Source organism: Hippocampus guttulatus, chromosome 23 (assembly GCF_054856545.1).
Source record: "Hippocampus guttulatus isolate MCC_2025c chromosome 23, RoL_Hgut_1.0, whole genome shotgun sequence".
NCBI lineage: Eukaryota > Metazoa > Chordata > Actinopteri > Syngnathiformes > Syngnathidae > Hippocampus > Hippocampus guttulatus.
The window spans coordinates 3,376,055-3,394,618 of NC_141283.1; positions in this window are offsets into that span (position 1 = coordinate 3,376,055).

Genomic DNA, 18,564 nt, shown 5'->3' on the forward strand with positions numbered 1-18,564 from the left:
ACGGATTAAAAAAATGGATGGATGAGAGACATGATCTCATTTTCACACACGCGGTCCTCTGGATTCTCTTTTTATCTCATTCCAATCTCGCTGATGAATACTTGCTGGTGAAAAAAATAAATAATATATATATATATATATATATATATATATATAAGTTCTGCATTGTTGGGAGAATAATAATACGATACGCATGTTATAAATGCAATACAGAAAAATGTTGCAATAGTAAATTTGTTGTAATTATTAATGGGGAAGAAATATTCATCAAAACCTTTTTGGGGGGGGGGGGGTAGCCGTCCCGATACCCGTTGGGGTTGAGCGATGTAAAAAAAAAATGTGGTCGCCCCCCACCTGAAGAGTAAAGAAGGAAAATCTCCGAAGAAGACAAGTCTTGATCTTGACTACAAGGAAAAGTTGGGAGTCCCCCCAGGCTGCAGGCGTCGCCCTCGGCGATGAGAGTGGGTGGCGTCTTCTGGCTTTGAGCAAGATGACAGCGAAGGAAGAAAAAACACATCAAAGACGTGAGTACATTGCCGTCGCACTGAGCAAAAAGCCTGACTTTGAGGGACATTGGAGTTGGCGAGCATTTCCTGCCACGTTGGACAGATGATTGACAACACGTTGGCAGGTGAAATGTCCAGTTATCAAAAGGTGAATCTCTACCGATTCACACCTATCCTTTAAACGCTAAGACTTTATTTGCGTGGGCAAATGTCTGTCTCAATCAGACGATGGACCGTGATTGATGAATCAATCAGTTTGATTTATTGGCTGTGACTTGCCGCTCCACTAATTACTCTCGACTTCATTTGTTCACTTTTTTCATCTGTCTCTCTCTCTCTCTCTCTCATACAGACATGCACTCACACTAACGCAGATGTGTATTATTCAAAACCAAACATCATCATCCGTTTTCTATCATGATGACTGCAAAGCACAAAGTTTCAATGAAGCTCCTCAACTCATAGTTCCAAAGTACCACAAGAGGGCGGCAAAGCAATAATTTTTGTCGAAATGAACCCTAACCCCTTGGCTTCAGTGTGCCAAAGAATGGCAGTTAAAGCGCTACTTCTGTCCAACCAAAGTTCCTCAACTGACTTTGACCAGGATCCCATGAAATTGCGTCCCCAAAATGAAACTCCTCACTTTACTTCAACATCGTGACTTGTCAGAGAAATGCCACAAGATGGCGGCAAAGCACTATATCGGTCTCATAAAGCTCCTCAACTCACTTCAACACAGCTCCTCCAATTCTTTGGAGCTGTTTACCCTGTTCAAGGAGTTAAGAGAATTCACTGCCGCAATTAGCGGTGACGTGGTAAAAAAAGTGTTTGCTGTTTGTGTTGTCGTTTCTGTCTTTTGTGCAGATTTATTCCGACTTGCTGAAATGCTTAAAAAAAAAAGACAGCTTCCTTGGCTTTCGGAAGAGATTGATGTTGAACAATTGATTTTGGCATGTGCTGCTCAAGTTGCAGACGCTTGTTAAATCGCAAAGAGCATTAAACCTGAAAGCGGCCCTTTCTTCCTGTAAATCCTCGAAAGGATCTATATACTCTGATGCCGGCCAGGCAACGCCCAAAAAAGCTTTGCAATATCGTCCATTTGTCGAGCGTACCTGTTTTCAATTGGAGCTCAATTGGAAAAAAATCACCAGCCCTGGAATTTGCCTCAAAATGGCTGCTTCAAACCAACATGGCTGGCTTCCTGTTCAATTTTGGGCCTGCGTCATTCCGACTTTTTCAAATCTCCTGTCATCATAGACTTGTCTATCAATGAAACTGGTTTATTTTCCGATTGTGGAATATGTCTTGCCGTCTGTTGTTTTTCTGTAGTTATTCTCTGCAAAATTTCATTTTTGTTGATACTTTTGGGTGACTGGAACGGATTAATAGATTGACATTATTTCCTATGGGAGATATTGCTTTGGACTCGAGACCTGAATAGTAGTCGTAGACTTTCTGGAGTTGATTGATCACAAAAACTGTGGTTCGATCTGCTTTTGCCAGGATGCGCACCCTTTGAAAGAATTTTCAGGTATTTTGAGTACAAAGATTATTAATTGTGCCTGTTACTCCAGGATGTTTTTCTGAGACCTCCCTGCTGGCTTCCCTCCCTACGGTGCGGTGCATCCTTGTTCAGGCTGACGCAAAACATCTGTTTGACTTGAGCACCCGCTGGAAAGAAAAGTGTCAAAAATTGATGGAGAATTTATTCCGATGCGGGGGGGGGGGAAGTGCATGACAAATTGGAAATGGGGCGGGAAAATCATCCATTATGGAGACACAGGGCGGCTGTAAAGTCAGAATGGAGGGTTCAAGTCATCAGGATTTCTCAGTCATCTCCCACTTCCAACCAAAAATGTCACACTTTCCTTCCTTTGACTCGCTCTCATGGAAGATTTCCTCACGTACCAAAAAATGAAGTTTAAATAGAGCCGCGTTCAAAGGCTTCATCTTTTTATTCTCCGCGGACGACTCGACGGCGGCCGCTAATTAGCCGCGATAAGACAAAAAAAAAAGCCCCAAAAAAAAAGCAGATTAGAGATAACAGAGCCACGATGGACGACAAAAGCTTGTGCAGCGGTCAGCAGAACGCTTAAGAGCCAAAATTTGTCGGGTGTGCGTGAGAGAAAAGCACCAATGCAACAACCGGAACAAGGTTGAAGACAATTGTAGACATTTTCAAACGTTTAAACCCTTTGGAAGAAACAAGTCGCAAAAAACGATATCAAGTTTCTTTACTGACTTGATACTTTCTTGAAAGGAACTGTATTGGTACCACCAAAACAATTAATTTGGAATCCTTTCAGCCTGTCCCAACGACTCCATCGCCTATGCCAGGATCTGAAGCCTGGCTAGCTTCTCTTGAGTGTTTTTCAGGAGACCCAGGACTGTGGCAGTCATTTATCATCGACTGTCCAATTTTTTTTGGGGAACTGTCACCTCAGGCGTTCCCCACTGACCGAGCCAAAGTTGCCTTTTATGATTTCTCACCTGGCGGTCAGGGCGAGCGTGTGTGGCCCATGGCAGAATGGGCAAGAGACTCCTTGATTTGTAACTCCCTTGGCGAATTCACAGACACTCTCCATAAGACCTCGAACCCCCGTTTCATCCGATAGGGAGCTGAATCAAGGGAAGGAGTCTGTCTGGCTATGCCATTCACTTCAAGACTCTGGCTCCTGAGCGGGTGGAATGCCACGGCACTTTATGATGTCTTTCCGAAGGGGCTGTCCTTAGACTTGCCTGCAGACCTGGACTCTCGTTGCCCGAGCTATTCGAACAGACAACCGGCTTGAGTAGTTCCAGGCCCTCAAAGGGGGACACCAGCCGAAGCTGGATCCGCCCACAGCAGGTTCCAGTCGTCAGTTTGCCTTCCACCCATCCACCGGCAGCACTCATTGACGAGCACCTCTCTGTTTTGACAAGCCTCCCCCCCCCCCCCCCCCCATGCAGCTTTCCTCACCTCATCAGCTGCAGTAACAAAGACGGGCGCTTCTGTGTTTGATTCGCAGCTCCATCTCTCGCGGGACTTAATGCCAGTCGCGCTGAAGGCCACCTGGCACATGAAAGCAAAAAAAAAAAAAAAACTGATAATTATTCCTTCATTTGGATAATTATTCATTCATTCGCCTAATTATTCATTCATTGGGATAATGACTGCATTCATTCCTACTGTATTTTTTTTTTTTTTTCTCACGCGACTCCGTAGACACAAAGTACCGCATCCACCCTCGGAATATTCACAACTTGTTTCCACAATTAGTCGACGGGTGTGTCTTTGAGCGTAACTTCGATTAAAAGCCTCCTTTTGTCCCTATGGGGATTAAAAAAATAAAAATAAAACAGCAGATTTTAACTGGGATGACATCAAGCCAATGTGTGTATTGCTGTTCCCTGTTGCTAACCAAAACAGCAGCTCTTAGTAAGGCACTGAACCATTTTCAAGATTGGAGTTTTTGCGCGATCCTGTACCAGTGCGCCCTAGAAAGCTAAAAGAAGGTCTCCTCTCGGGAGGTGGTGATGGAGTGGAAGTGTAGTTCATGTGAAAGTGGCGTGGGAACATCCCACATGTGAAATATTCTCATCATCATGATGATTATCATGCTGGTGGACGCCGTCACGCAATTGCCGCGCCACAGGCTTGTGCGTTATGCATCGCTGGTCTTTGTGTGTGTGTGTGTGTGTGTGTGGGGTGGGGGGGGGTGGGGAGGGTTGTTCAAGTTGCAGAGTTTGGTCTTTAGGGAACCAAAAGGCAAGGATTTGAAGTTGTCGGTTGGTTGGTCACATGGTTTGTTGGTTGCTTAGCTGGTTTGTTGATTCGCATAATTACAGTATAAGTTTACTCCTTAATACGAAGTTCCTGAGGGCAGTAGTTTTTGTTGGTTTGTAAGCTGCTTAGTCGATTGGTTAGACGTGTGTGTGAATTAGGGTTTCAAGAAAAGATAAGAATACCTTTATTTAAAAAGATAAGAATACCTTTATTTGTCTCACAATGACAAGTTGGTTGCGTGGTTGGTTAGCTAGCTGCACACCGCTGAGCTCGTACAGGTTGATCCTCAACAGGTAGTTTGTTCAGGCCTGCAGTTTTTGTGGTTTGTCAGTTGATTGCTGAAATCCTCTATTTTTATCAAATATACAACACGGTCAATTTTGTCTTCCAACAGGAAAGTTATTCCAGCCTAGGATTGGTTAGTTGGATAGTTAGCTAACTAGCTAGATGTGCAGCACAAACCTTGCCTAGTTTTTGAAGCTACAACGTGTAAAATGTGGTTTGTAAAGTTCTTCGGGACATTAGTTAGTTCGCTAGCTAGCTAGCTGCACATCGCTAACCTCATCTAGTGTTCATTTACAATGCTTTAATAAAACAAGAATGAAAATGATTGACATTATTATATTGGCTAAATATTTCTTAGGTGTTTAGCAAAAGCTCCAGTACAATTTCCACACAACTCAGTAACTGTTTGGTTCATCATCATGGTTGCGATGGGCATCCTTACGCAGTTGGCACACCACAGGCTTGTGCATTATGCATCACGTGTCATGTGTGCGCTCGCCTTGATGTAATATTTGTGAAGCCGCACGCCGCAAAGCTCATCCGCTGTTTGTCCACACACTGAAACATTTCCGCCTGGGTGGCACTACCCAAAAAAAAAAAATGTTTGAACACAAGGGACCGCATCATCCTCTAATGCCAAGTGACTTTGTTCAAGTGCTAATTACACTCTGGCACTCTGCACGCCGAATTAAGAAGTATGTGTTGAATATTTAAGCGCTCTGCTAAGAAAACATCTGTTTGGTTTTCCGTCACGGTGCGGCGGAATGTGCCTTGAGAGTCAGTCGCCGGTCCCGAAAGCTCTAAATTTTTTTATAAAAAGTGTTGATGATTCTTTTTGGCAGCTCCTAGTGTGATAAATGAAACACACACACTTTAATACAGTCTTATATATTTCCAACAATTTTTTAAATGAATCCATCGATGATATCAAAATAGAATTTTCAGATGGCGTTCTACACACTTGAGCCAGCCTGGTGATTAACAGCAACACGGTCTCCTTGGACACAAGCAAAATAAACTAATGAATTCAATTAGGTTTGAGCAAATGGTCTCAGTCAGTGAACGGGAAGTTTGCCCAGTGTGTGTGTGTGTGTGTGTGTCTGTGCGGTCACATGTAATCACTTGGCCAACGTTTAATTAAAAGGTCTCCAAATAGCAAATTGGAAAGACTTATAGTTTTACAAGCCAAGTATAAGCATTGAATACTTTTTTTCAGGAAAACAAAGTCGCTGTTGTTAGTTTCAAGACTTGACGGTTTTAAATTTTTTGTACACGCTTCCTTAGAGGTAACGTTTTTAGATATTTAAAAAAAAAATAGAGCAAGTCTGCTTAAATAGTTATTAGGTTCGGTAATTAGCTTGCTAGTTTACTAGCTCGTTAGCTAATTCAATCCCCTCCTCTCCAGCGCCCCCGATAAACCTTAGCAGGGAGCTTCGAGGGAACACACTCACACGACACAAAATCAACAGATGCAAATGATTTTTTTAAATCAACTCTTCAATATATTTTTATTATTATTTAAAAAAGAAAAAACCCATTGTCCGTCAACGTTTCACATTCATGGATGCAGATTGACACTTGACCCGCCAATCTCGGATAAACCGCATCCATCAAATGCGTTTTTATTTCTGCTGCTCTACATGCACGACAAATCAAACATTGAAGAACTGCATGCATGCACGCCCAATAGGAAATTCGGAAGTTGTGTATGATGACAAAAAAAAGGAAATATGTCTGCCATTTTCCAAGGGTCCTCCAAAGATGCACTTCTTCTTGAAATTTAGTTTGAACCAAACCACCTTCCCTGAAAAAGTGTGTGAGAGTGAAGCAACATTTGACAAAAAAGTTGACTTGAACTTGAATTTAATTTGATGACTCATCAGAAAATGCACAAGTCAAATAAATTGAACTTGGAAATTCAGCCCCTGTTAGCGTCACTTAGCATCAGGAAACTTAACAAACTTATCAGCAGACCCGCCCAAAAAAAAAAAAAAAAAAATTTGGAAAGCCATGAGTGGAAACACACGGGAAGGTTGCCATTTTGCTTTGATGCGGCCATTTTAGGGGGAAAGTGATGTCAGTCATTCCTTCCTCGTTCTCTCATTGGCTGCATTATTTATGCCTTTAAGTCTGTTGTTCGGCGCCCGAGGAAGAAAAGTGGCCAAGGAGAGGAGATAAAAGAGTTTGACATGTTCTTGCAATCGGAAAAAATAAAATAAAATGATGACGGTAATGCTGCCGCGAATGGCCGATAAAAGCCCTCATGTGCTGCTGAGCCTGAGACTCATCACAGATTATTAACATTTATATTGAAAGATGAGCTTCCATTAGCAAGCATCTGCTAAATTACACGGGGCTGTCTTACGTGCGCAAGTGTGTGCGTGTGTGTGTATGATTGTAGTTTATTGGCAGGTGGAAGACGACTCATTTTAGCAAGTCAATATCCGCACCCGGGTATCACAAACATTCAAATATTTATGAGGCTCAACTTTAAATGTGACGCCGAAGACGGCGTCCTCGTTCTTGTTGTGCTTGTTGCTCTTATGGCACAGCTAATGATGTCATCCAGTTGGTGTTTGATGAATTGAAAATCCCATTCGAGATTTGAGGTTCTCATCCTTCGGATAGTGTCTAGGTCATCAGGAAAGGACTTTCCGGCCTTGCCTGCCCGGGCTATTATGTCACTCATGTATTTGCAATCCGTCAGCGACTGCGTTGGTTGTTCACAATGGCGCTAAAGGCTGGCATTAGCAAGATGTGCCACGACAAAGGCACAGATTAACGTTCTGGCATCCTCCGCCTCTGTCAAATGTGAGTAATTTGCAGAGGGTGCTGGGAAGTGGCTTTCATGCCATTTGCAGCCTATCAGCCAACTCATTTGTGGACCTTAATGACTCGAAACACGCTTGCTCTCCCGACGCTGATAAAGCGCGGTGCCCCCCCCCCCACGCCTGTCAATCATCCTAAGCAGCTCATGTGACAGGCCAAACGCGAGCATAAAATAGCTTTTAATAGTTTCTTCCTCACAATAGGGGAGCAGAATTCAAATGGCTTCATCCAAAATGCTCAAAGGTCGTTTTAACCTACAACGTCTTGTAGCTTTTGGTTTAGCTAGCAAAAGGAAGCGAATAACTCTAACCTACCTACCTGTCCACCAACTAGCTCAACTTGCTTCTTCCGGGCTCTTTTGAAATACTTCTGCTGTTTTTGTACTTCTACACATGTATAAATGAAGAACAAAAAGAAAACGTAGATGTCCTTGTCAAGAAGAAAGGAAACGGGGTCATTTTTCCAAAAGAAGCCAAAATCAAACGCTTGTTGTTTTGTCAGGCGAGTGAACTGCTGGCCAATGAACAAAATCCACTTGATCCAGGCTCAGTGCGGCGAGGGCGATAGCTGTGACAGATGCTGTATGGCGGTGGGTGTGCGCCAGACTCCACAAACCTGCACTCACTTGATTGCCTCTTAACAAGCACACTGCAACATGGGAGTGTGGTGTCCAAATTGTTTTTTTTTGGGGGGGGGGGGGGGGGAGCATGAGCTTCGGTGTGACTTAGCATGTAAGCTTTGTTCGCAAAAATGTGTTAGCAAGTTAGTCACAGTATGTTGGGGTTTTTTAAGCGTTGGTTTGTGAGTTAGCATGGGTTTTTTGCTAGCATAGCTGTGTGTTAGCTTGAGAGTGTGTTAGCATGGCCCCGTATGTTTGAATGATCGTTTCTTTGCATGTGTGCGTGTTAGCGTGTGCGCATGTAAACATGTGAATGCGTTATCAAATGGATTGTGTTAGCACGTGTGTTAGCATGCGTGGTTGTTTGGGAGGTCAACTCCCAGTACACCATCAGAGAGGCGAGGCATTTCTCGTAAAAGCCCAAAGGTAAGCTTTAATGAGTGCGGGGACACACACGGCACACACGTATTTCTGGGCTTCCTGTTCTGGAAAGCGGGGGCGTTTGACCTTTATCAGATGGGAGCGTTAACACGGTAATAGCCCGGCGCACATTCCAATTAGCGGTGGCGAGGGAAGCTTGATCCCAGCGAAGTCTGTTGCTCACAAATGGATCATTTTGCGCGCTTGGAATCTTTGTAATTTGTTGTCTTAATTGCTTGTTTTATTTCTGTACTTGTATTTATGACGATAGACACATTCTCATTGACCATTAAAATTTTTTTTTACTGCATACATCCAATCAATGACTTGAAACATAATTGTCGACCCTGAACACACAGCTAATGAGAATTTAAAACAAAAACAAAACTCTGGACCAAATATGTACAATTGATGGTTATAGACACAACCACTCTCATAAAATTGATGACAATAAACATAAAATTGATTACGATGAACATGAAAATGTATTTGATCTCGCTTTAGTTCCTCCCACGGGGAAACATACAAGATTAACTTTGACACGAAATATATATACTGTTACTGTTGCTCTGCTTTCTGTCATTGTCATGATTGGTGTCACCCTGGAGGCGTCTCCATGGCGACCGGCTGGCAGGCCACAGCCCAGACGGTCAGCCTCCTCTTGATGCTATCAGCGAGGCCCAATCGGGGTCATAATTGGCGTTTAATGATCTCCATGCCGAAAGCCGGCGGACGGCATCTCCGCGGCGACCGAGCACTCCAAAAGGCGGATCCACTCGTCTCCTGTGAGGGCTCGATGGACTTCTGCCACTAATTTGTGCTCCCTTCCAGCCTCTGTGACTCCATTGATTTTCACCGGAGGCTCATTGTAATTGAATATCACATGACTTTATGATGACAATATAATTACGTCCTCGGGCTCTCGCTGTACGCTACGCTTGTTCCACTGACTCCTTCTGCATTTATCACCGGTGACAGACTTACGCGCGCCCTCGGTTCTTTGTGCTATGACGCCCACGTGACATCCGCAAAACCCTCATATAAACATGATCATGACATACAGTATGTCATCTGGATAACAGCTATCTCACAAAGATTTCAGTTCATCAAGCCAATTTTAACCCTTTCATGCACCCTGTAACCTGATAAAATGAAACGCTGTCCACTGTAGTGACCGCCGTCCCTGAAAGGGTGAATATCACACAGGGACAACCCAAGGAAATACAAAAATGCGGTTTCTAAATGCGCTGTAACATCAACAACCTGATTCCATCGAAATAATATTTAAAATAATAAGAATCCAGATACCATCCAGAAAATTGTTTGAACAATTTTAAACATCTTGTTGAACATCTTCAAAAAAAAAAATCTTGGTAAAAATCAGTTTTTTAATGTTTAAAAAAAAAATCTAAACATCCAGAAAACATAACACACAAAAACGCTGAAAAACATCCGCACAATACAGTCATACCTCGGTTTTCGACCATAATCCGTTCCAGAAGGCTGTTTGAAAACCGATTTGTTCGAAAACCGAAACCACGCTCTTTAAACAAAAAACAAAAAAACTTTATTGAACACGTCTGTCACAATGTAACGCTACACAATGTAACGCTACACGCGTCACTTCCTCGTCTACCCGAGGAAGCGTCACTTCCTCGTGTAAGGAAGGGGAGAGGAGTCAAGTGACGCATTCAAGTGCGCTCAGTTTGTTCGAGAACCGAAATTCGGTCGTCATCCGAGGCATAAAAAAACTCAAACTTTTTGGTCGAAAACCAATTTAGTCGAGAACAGAGACATTCGAAAACCGAGGTTTGACTGTAGCCCCAAAAAATCTTTTTTTTTTTTTTTTAAACTGATAACACTTAGATCCCATTAGAGAAAACATTTACAGCATGTCAAAAGAAACGGAAGAACTCCACAGAACCTAAGATCTCCCCCCAAAAAATTCAAGTCCAGATAACAAAGGGATAACATTGAGATAACGACGCGATCACTCGTGGATAACAGCGGGCGGCAAGCCGATAGCATCGCGACAAGAATGACATCGCATAAGCCTTCGCAATCTTCGGATAAGCCGAAGATTCCGTTCCGTTAAATAGGCTGCCACAAAAGCAGCTGTGTGTGTCTCGTGTGCTTCAAGTGTGTTAGTGGGCCGGCAGACGTCGTGTAACGTGTATTTTCAAACATGTACTGAGAGTGTGTTTGTATACATGAATTCGTGTGTGTGCACGCGAGAGTCCCGCAGTGCAGAAAAAATTAATGAGTGGCAAGCAGGATTTTTTTTTTCCTCAAGGATGTCGTGTGATGTTCAACCATTGAACAACGTCGCTCCAATGAGCCAGCGAAGTTGCATGTCAATGTTGGCAAAAGAATTGAAACATAGTGATGGAAAGGCGTTTTTCATGATTTTATTTATTTATTTTATTATTATTATTATTATTATTTATAATAGAGATTTGGTGCTCATTTATACTAACGTGTTTCTTTCAGAATCCTGGCACCCAGTTCAGGGTGTTACTGCCCGAAGATAGCAGCGATAGGCTCCAGCATGACCCGCGAGCCTTGTGAGGATCAAGTGGATCGGAAAATGGATGAAAATGTTTTTTCTGAATTTTTGGGAAAGAAAAATGGAAAAAAAGTAAACACGGTTCATGGAAAAATAAAAATGACTTCGACCCGGACTCATGGAACTCGAGGAAACTCAAGACAAATGAATCAATGAGACAACGAGGCACACCTGGTCAAGACACGAGTGGCTGGAGGGAGCTGATTGAGTGACGCAAGGAACGCAGGAAAACAAGTTAACACGGACACTGATCGTGACGAATCATCTCCGGTGAGTAGAGGCCATATTTTTGTCACGTTTGATGTTCCTTGTCTTGTTCGAATATCAATACTCACTCTGGACTTCTGATGTTGCGGCAAAGCTGCTCGTAGTTACGTTGCACTTTGATGGTTTCTATAATTGCGATATGATACATCTTATTTTGCCGCTGACCGCCGAGAGCAAGAAACTTTTCCACTCGTGGATCAAAGCCCCCCTCCCCCCCCGACGTTGCGGTTCCGGTCGGCTTTTTTGAGCGCGGCTAAAATGAGGTTTGCGCCGGCAACGCGGCCCCCGCGGAGACGCCGGCAGCCCGTCCGACTTTTATCTCAGGCAGCGCGCGTACGAGACTTGGCGACGAGCGGAAGAAAGGGTGTGAACAAGAGAGTGGAGTTTATTTTAGTTATGGGCTCGTTCGTGTCTTTGCGGCTTGGATGTTTGTGTTCCGCTAACACACCGGAGGCTCTCTCACGCTTCCACTGGAGATGTTGTTGCCTCTCAGACACGCTTCTTCGGCGTGTGATTACACGTCGCCTGCGGCAGGCTCCCGACACCGACGCCTGTTGACTGCCGGATGCCTCGTGCACGGCATTCGAATCGAAACCAGTCACAACGGCAGCGACGTTGTGCTGTTGTGAAACAGAATAGAAATCAAGTTTAGGTCAACCTGAATATTATCTTTTCATTTGCTGTTTCGTCCTTGACTGTCACTCAATATTTTTGTGGTTTTAGAAAAGTACAATGTACTGTATGTGCAGCCTCAAAAGCCAATGTGGGCTCGCTGTTTCGCGTTGCAGCGCATCCACAGGTCGAGTAGCTCAATGTTTGGGTGTGAGTCACCAACTGTGGGGGGGGTTTTGAGGGGGGGGGGCTATAGTCGAATCGGAGTCGGCTCTAAAGAAAAGGTGCCGATAGGTTTCTGTTGTTTTTTTGTTGTCTTTGTGAGCATCAACATTTTGAACCAAGGCGTGTTAAATTTAGACTGGCGGGAGTGCACGGATGAGATAAAATTGAGCGGGAGGAGAGCACGTCGCTAACAGTGGGAGCTCGCTTGGGGAGGAGGTGAACATGAATGATGCAACACTGCACCATTCTTTGTTCTCCACTTTCTTTCTTGTTGGAGGGCCGCATGCCAGACACTTGCATTCCTCTCGTGGGCACTTTAAATAATACCCCACTTGAACCACTTACCTAAATTTAACCCCAACTAAATCATAAACTTAACCTTAACATAACCTTAACCTTAAAGCCTCCATTGGCTAGAATACATCCCACCAGCGCTTTTCCCACACCGGGACAATAAGGCACTCTAAAATGACCACGCCAACCTGAAGAGTCTGCCCATGCGCCTGGCTGTCAAGTTATACTGAAAATAATTTTTAAAATCCCCAATCCTCTCTTTCTCATTTTCTCTGCTTGATATGCGCGCGCTTCCAGCAGACGGCGACGCACTTTAATGAATCCACTTTTGTGGACTATTCAAATGGCAGCTATATTTTCGGGATGTAGGCTTAACTCGCTCTCTGTCCGCGTTTCACAACAGCGCCGATGCAAAGGCGCTCAAGTCTTATTTAACAGAGTCAACAGTCAAGTCAAGTCAACAGTATTTATAGAGCACTTTCAAACAGCCATCGCTGCAAACAAAGTGCTGTACATGGAGCAATTTAACATGCACAATAAACAGTAAGACAAATCGGTAATAAAGGCGGTAGAAAGCACCAAACAGTAAAACCAAGAACAAATCTAAGTCATGCTGAGTCGAATGCCAAAGAATACAAGTGAGTTTTGAGGAGGGTTTTGAAGATGGGCAGCGAGGAGGCTTGCCGAATGTTCAGTGGGAGGTCATTCCAGAGAGAGGGACCAGCAACAGAAAAGGCTCGATCCCCTCTGAGCCTCAGTTTAGTTCTTGGTACTTCTAATAAGGTCTGGTCCACAGACCTGAGGCGCCGGGCAGGTGTGTAGGGGCGGATGAGCTCAGAGAGGTAAGGTGGCGCGAGATTATTCAGAGATTTGAAAACAAATAAGAGGATCTTGAAAATAACTCTAAAATGAATGGGGAGCCAGTGAAGGGATGCCAGAGTAGGAGTTATGTGCTCCCTCTTACGAGTACCAGTCAAGAGGCGAGCAGCAGCATTCTGGACCAGCTGAAGGCGCTTAATGGAGGACTGGCTGACTCCAAAGTAAAGAGCATTGCAGTAATCGAGCCGGGATGTGACAAAGGCATGAATTACTGTCTCAAAGTGTTCATGTAAGAGGAGAGGTTTTATTTTGGCCAGCTGTCTAAGGTGAAAGTAGCTGGATTTAACAACGGCACCAATTTGCCGATCACTGTCCAGTTTAAGGCCCAAGTTTGAGACTGTTGACTTAAGATAAGGAGACAGGGGGCCCAAGTCTACAGGATGGAATGTACAAGGGCCACTGGGACCAAACAATATCACCTCTGTCTTCTTTTCATTGAATCTCAAGAAATTTTGTGCCATCCAGGTTTTGATTTCTTCCAGACAGGATAGGAGTGGTCTTAATGAGAAGGCGTCTTTCTTGCTCAGTGGGACATAGATCTGGCAGTCATCTGCATAGCAGTGGAAGGGAATACCATGTTTCCTTAAGATGGAACCCAATGGGAGCAGATACAGCGAGAACAGCAGAGGCCCCAGAATTGAGCCCTGTGGAACACCACATGACAGGGGAGCAGTGCGTGACTCAGAGCAGCCAAGGCTAACACAGAAGGTTCTGTCAGCTAAATAGGACCTAAACCACTCAAGAGCACTGCCACCAATGCCCACCAAGTGCTGCAAACGAGTCAGCAGAATACTGTGATCCACTGTATCAAATGCTGCAGTTAAGTCCCAATAAAACTAGACACACGTGGTCTCCAGAGTCATTTGCCAGGAGGATGTCATTAGAAACGCGTAACAGGGCTGACTCTGTGCTATGCATCGTCTTGAAACCTGACTGGAAGACCTCCAAGATGTTATGTTCATCCAAGAAAAATTTCAACTGCATGTGCACCATGCAGAGGGGAGATTTAGCCACGCCCCCAAATATCTGGAAAACTCAAAACGGTGAAGAACAGTGAAATGAAATAGCATCCTTCTCGGTCTTCGCACGTTTTCAGCAATTGTCTTCAAACCACTCCAATGGATTGAGAAACAAATCTCAGATTTCTCTTTGGAGTGACTTTAACCCGAGTTAGTCCAGCGTGTCGACTTTAGTGTTGTTTCACTTTGTTGTTTGACTCCACTTGTCTCCCAAGGCCGACCTGCAAGTCTTTCATCTGAACCACTTCCTCCTAACACACCTTCAAACTAAAAATAGAGATGTGCCACATTAAGTTAACATTGCCCGCCTCCCTCATCGCCGTCTATCCCCCCCCCTGCCCCCCGAAAAAAAAAAGCGAGGCCTGGGCAGAGTCTGAAAGGACCATAAATATGACGGATGCGCGGGGCGGCCGGCGGCTGTTTTACAACCCGCGACGGCACTTCATTAAAGTGCGAATGAAATTGATGGGCGGCCATAATTGACCTCTGGAAAGCTCGACGCTCGTTTCCACACTCACTATTAGAGGAACTTCTGTCAATGGGTATGACAGCGACACTGATGGATTCTCTTTTTAGGGCACAAGAGTGACAGATGGAGAATATTCAACTTATCAAAAATATTTCTGTCCAGTCCAAAGCAAAACATGTCCCGAACAGTAGATCACGACTTAATCTGTTGAGCATAGCAAATTTACAACAACTAATCTTAGTGCCGCACTGATGAACAGAGAGGAGCTGAAATATCTTTACAGTATGTCCGTCTGTTTTATATTAGCCCCAGGTGGGTAAAGTGGTCACATTAGAAAGAGGAGCAAAAATACAAAACAAATATTATAATATTAAAACCAGATAAATATTTAAAACAACCAGATAGTTTAGCCTTTCAGTCCGCTAGATTAAGGCTAAAGCTAGATAGCATTTATGTGCAGTCTGGAAGCAACAGTTTGAGCATGAACGTCGCAGTACCACATGTAGAGAGGAAAAAAAAAAACCTTCATAAATCAAACTATCAAACATGCTCTAGAACCGAATAAAAAAAAAAAGTAAAAATGAAATCGAAAACTAGAATGAAAAATCCCAAAATGTATTTATTTATTTTTTTAAATATCCTTGGTCATGTAGCAGTCAAGCATTTTGTTTTTGAGTGTTTTTGTGTGTTGCCTCACGATTGTTTGGCTTGCTTACACACTAGCCCTGTTGCTGTTGCCATCCTGGTGAATAAAACATGAGGCGTGTCGCCTTCATGCCGGGTGACAGGTCGCCACCATTGATGTCGGCTCAGTCTGACATTTGCTAAGCAGCCGCTCGCTGTCCTGCCTGCCGCCGCCGCCGGCAAGGGCTGAGGATTGTTTGTTGTCTTCGTTTGTTCGTCATCTCGCCTTCTCGTCGTCGTCGCCTCGCCGACATTGTTAGGAAAACCAGTCATCTTTTCATCGAGGGCGCCGGCGCTCTCGTGGCGTCGTAACTCAATGAACTCCACCAGCCAGTTCCTCACAAACGTCCAGTCGTTGACGTGTCATTCATTTAATTAGTTAATTTTTTTGGTAGGCTCCATTTTTTTTTTCTCCCCGCAATATAAATACAATTTGTAACTTTTACCCCTACTATTCCAATTCATATTAATCCACTTACAGCACAAGATTTTGGTCAGGAAAAGCCTACTAGAAAACTCGAACTTTATTGGAGGTTAATCAGAGACATGTTAAATAGTGGCAGGTGGTCATTTTCTTTTCAAGTGCGTCCGATTGGTCATAGGTCACAAAAATGGGAAAGGTTTTGAAATGATTTGGAAGAATGTGATTGCATCTCTCAATTTATTATTATTATTTTTTTCATTCCTCTTCAAGGAATTAACTTGAGGAGGCCATTGACGGAAGTTTATCAAGATATTTTATTCCCCTCCATCATCTTAGCTCTTTTTTTTTTCTTGCTGTGTATATGGAGGATGTTTGACACACTATCTTGACTCCCTGCACATTAAAGTCTCGGCGATTGGTCCCTTGTTTTGAAAGCCAAGGCTAGACTGTATGAATCAACACACATGCTGGCGCACAGGACTATGAAATAAAAAGATGCCAGTGGTAATTAGGCTTTTCCTTTGCCTCAGCTGTCATCTTTTTTTTTTTTCTCTCGCCGTAGCTTCTGTGTGCGCGCTCGCCTCCAAAGGCATCAAACAAACAAACAAGTGGGTGCAAGATGCATTGTGGGTCCTCCTCAAGGGCGCCCTTCATGTCAGTAGACGTCCCGTCACGCTCCTCGTCAAGCGCGTCGCAAGTGAAACAACGCGTTGTTTTGCCAACACAATGACTTGGTCTTTGACATTTGTGAAAATGTGCCCTGTGCGTTTGTTCAGAACAGATCTTGGACCGAAAAGTGTGTGAGTCATTGAAGGCATCGCGTAATTCGATTTTTGTCAACAAATACATTCTGTTCGGTGAAGGCGCTAAATTACCATGAATGTTTACTTTATGCTCATTACATTAGGTGACAGAAGACCAGACAAAGGGGAGAAAAGACCGAGCGAGAGAGCACGGGAAGGTAGGAGAGAAGACTGAAGAAAGAGTGGACAGACAGGAGAGAGGAATGAAGGGAGAGAAGACAAACGAGACAGGACAGAAAGCGAAGCGGGCAGAAGGGAGAGAAGGACTGACGGGAAAGGAGAGTCATGAGAGAGGATATATGAGAGAGCATACGAAGGAAAAAGGATAGACAGGAGTCGGGGCGAAAGAGAGGACATACAATGGAGCAGAGAGACTACAGAGAGTAGGAGAGAGGACTGATGAGGGAGCAGTCAGACAGCACATGTACAGTGCTTTTTTTTTCTTTATTTTTTATTTTTTCATCCGCCATCATCTGCGCCTGCGTCGGCAGAGCTTCAAAGTGCAAGTGACTTTGCAATTAAAAGGATGCATGATTGAAGCGCGGCGCTACGAGACCTCTGCCAAGGCTTCATCGAATATATTTACGTAAATCCAGACATGACGTAGGGCGGCCCGGTAGTCCAGTGGTCAGCACGTCGGCTTCACAGTGCAGAGGTTCCGGGTTCAATTCCAGCTCCGGCCTCCCTGTGTGGAGTTTGCATGTTCTCCCCGGGCCTGCGTGGGTTTTCTCCGGGTGCTCCGGTTTCCTCCCACATTCCAAAAACATGCATGGCAGGCTGATTGAACACTCTAAATTGTCCCTGGGTGTGAGTGTGCGCGTGCATGGTTGTTTGTCTCTGTGTGCCCTGCGATTGGCTGGCAACTGGTTCAGGGTGTCCCCCGCCTACTGCCCGAAGACGGCTGGGATAGGCTCCAGCACCCCCCGCGACCCTAGTGAGGATTAAGCGGTTCGGAAAATGGATGGATGGATGGACAGACATGACGTCGGAATTGAATATTTACCAAAAAAAACAACAAAACAAAACAAAAAAAAAACCCACATATGCTCGGGTTGTTAAAAATTCGGAATTCGGAATGAAATCGCTAAATTGTCGTCGAAGTCTCCCGAACGTTCGCCTTGAGGAACTTGAAGGGTGCCGAAAAGGAGTGTCGCGTCGGTGGCCCGTGCACGCCGACATAACTCACATTAACCATTTATGACTTAATTAGCGTGAAGTGCAACACTTTATTGACCGGCCGGCCGCACGGGTGTGTGTGTGTGTGTGAGAGAGGAGGAGAGACATTAAATCAAAAAAAGCTTGTTCAGCTGGGAAAGGTTTTTCTAACCTCTCGCACTCTCTTGCCCTCACACGATTTCGTGCGCACACGCCTTCGTCACTCACTCTTTTCCACTCGCACACACACTTGCACTCAGCAATCTATCAGAGCGAATGAGCGTGCGCACGCCCAGCGCTGGGCTGAAAGCCAAGTGCATCTTTTCCTGCGAGTGCACATCGAGTGCTATCAAATAAAATAAAGAATAATAAAGAAGCCGCTCGTCGATTTTCTTTTAATATTCCGCCGGACGTCAGTTCACACCTAAAACTGCTGAGGCGGCCGTTTTCGCCATAAACGGAAACTTCGGATGAGGTCGAGAGAGGAATTCATGCAACAATATCGTGTCGACAGTGAACCCTGCTTGATCGCGATGCATCTTCAACCTCGGGAGAAATTTTCTCAGATGAAAATGAGAACATTTTCATCTCAAAAGAGCCTTTGAACTGTTTATTGCCACTTTTAGTGGACGTTCTTTGTCAAGCGAAACAAGAGATGAATGCTAATGCTAATTCACCAGGATGGCAACTAGTAACTTTTTAAGCGATGCATATTTGCACACAAACGGTGTTGGGTGGCCGG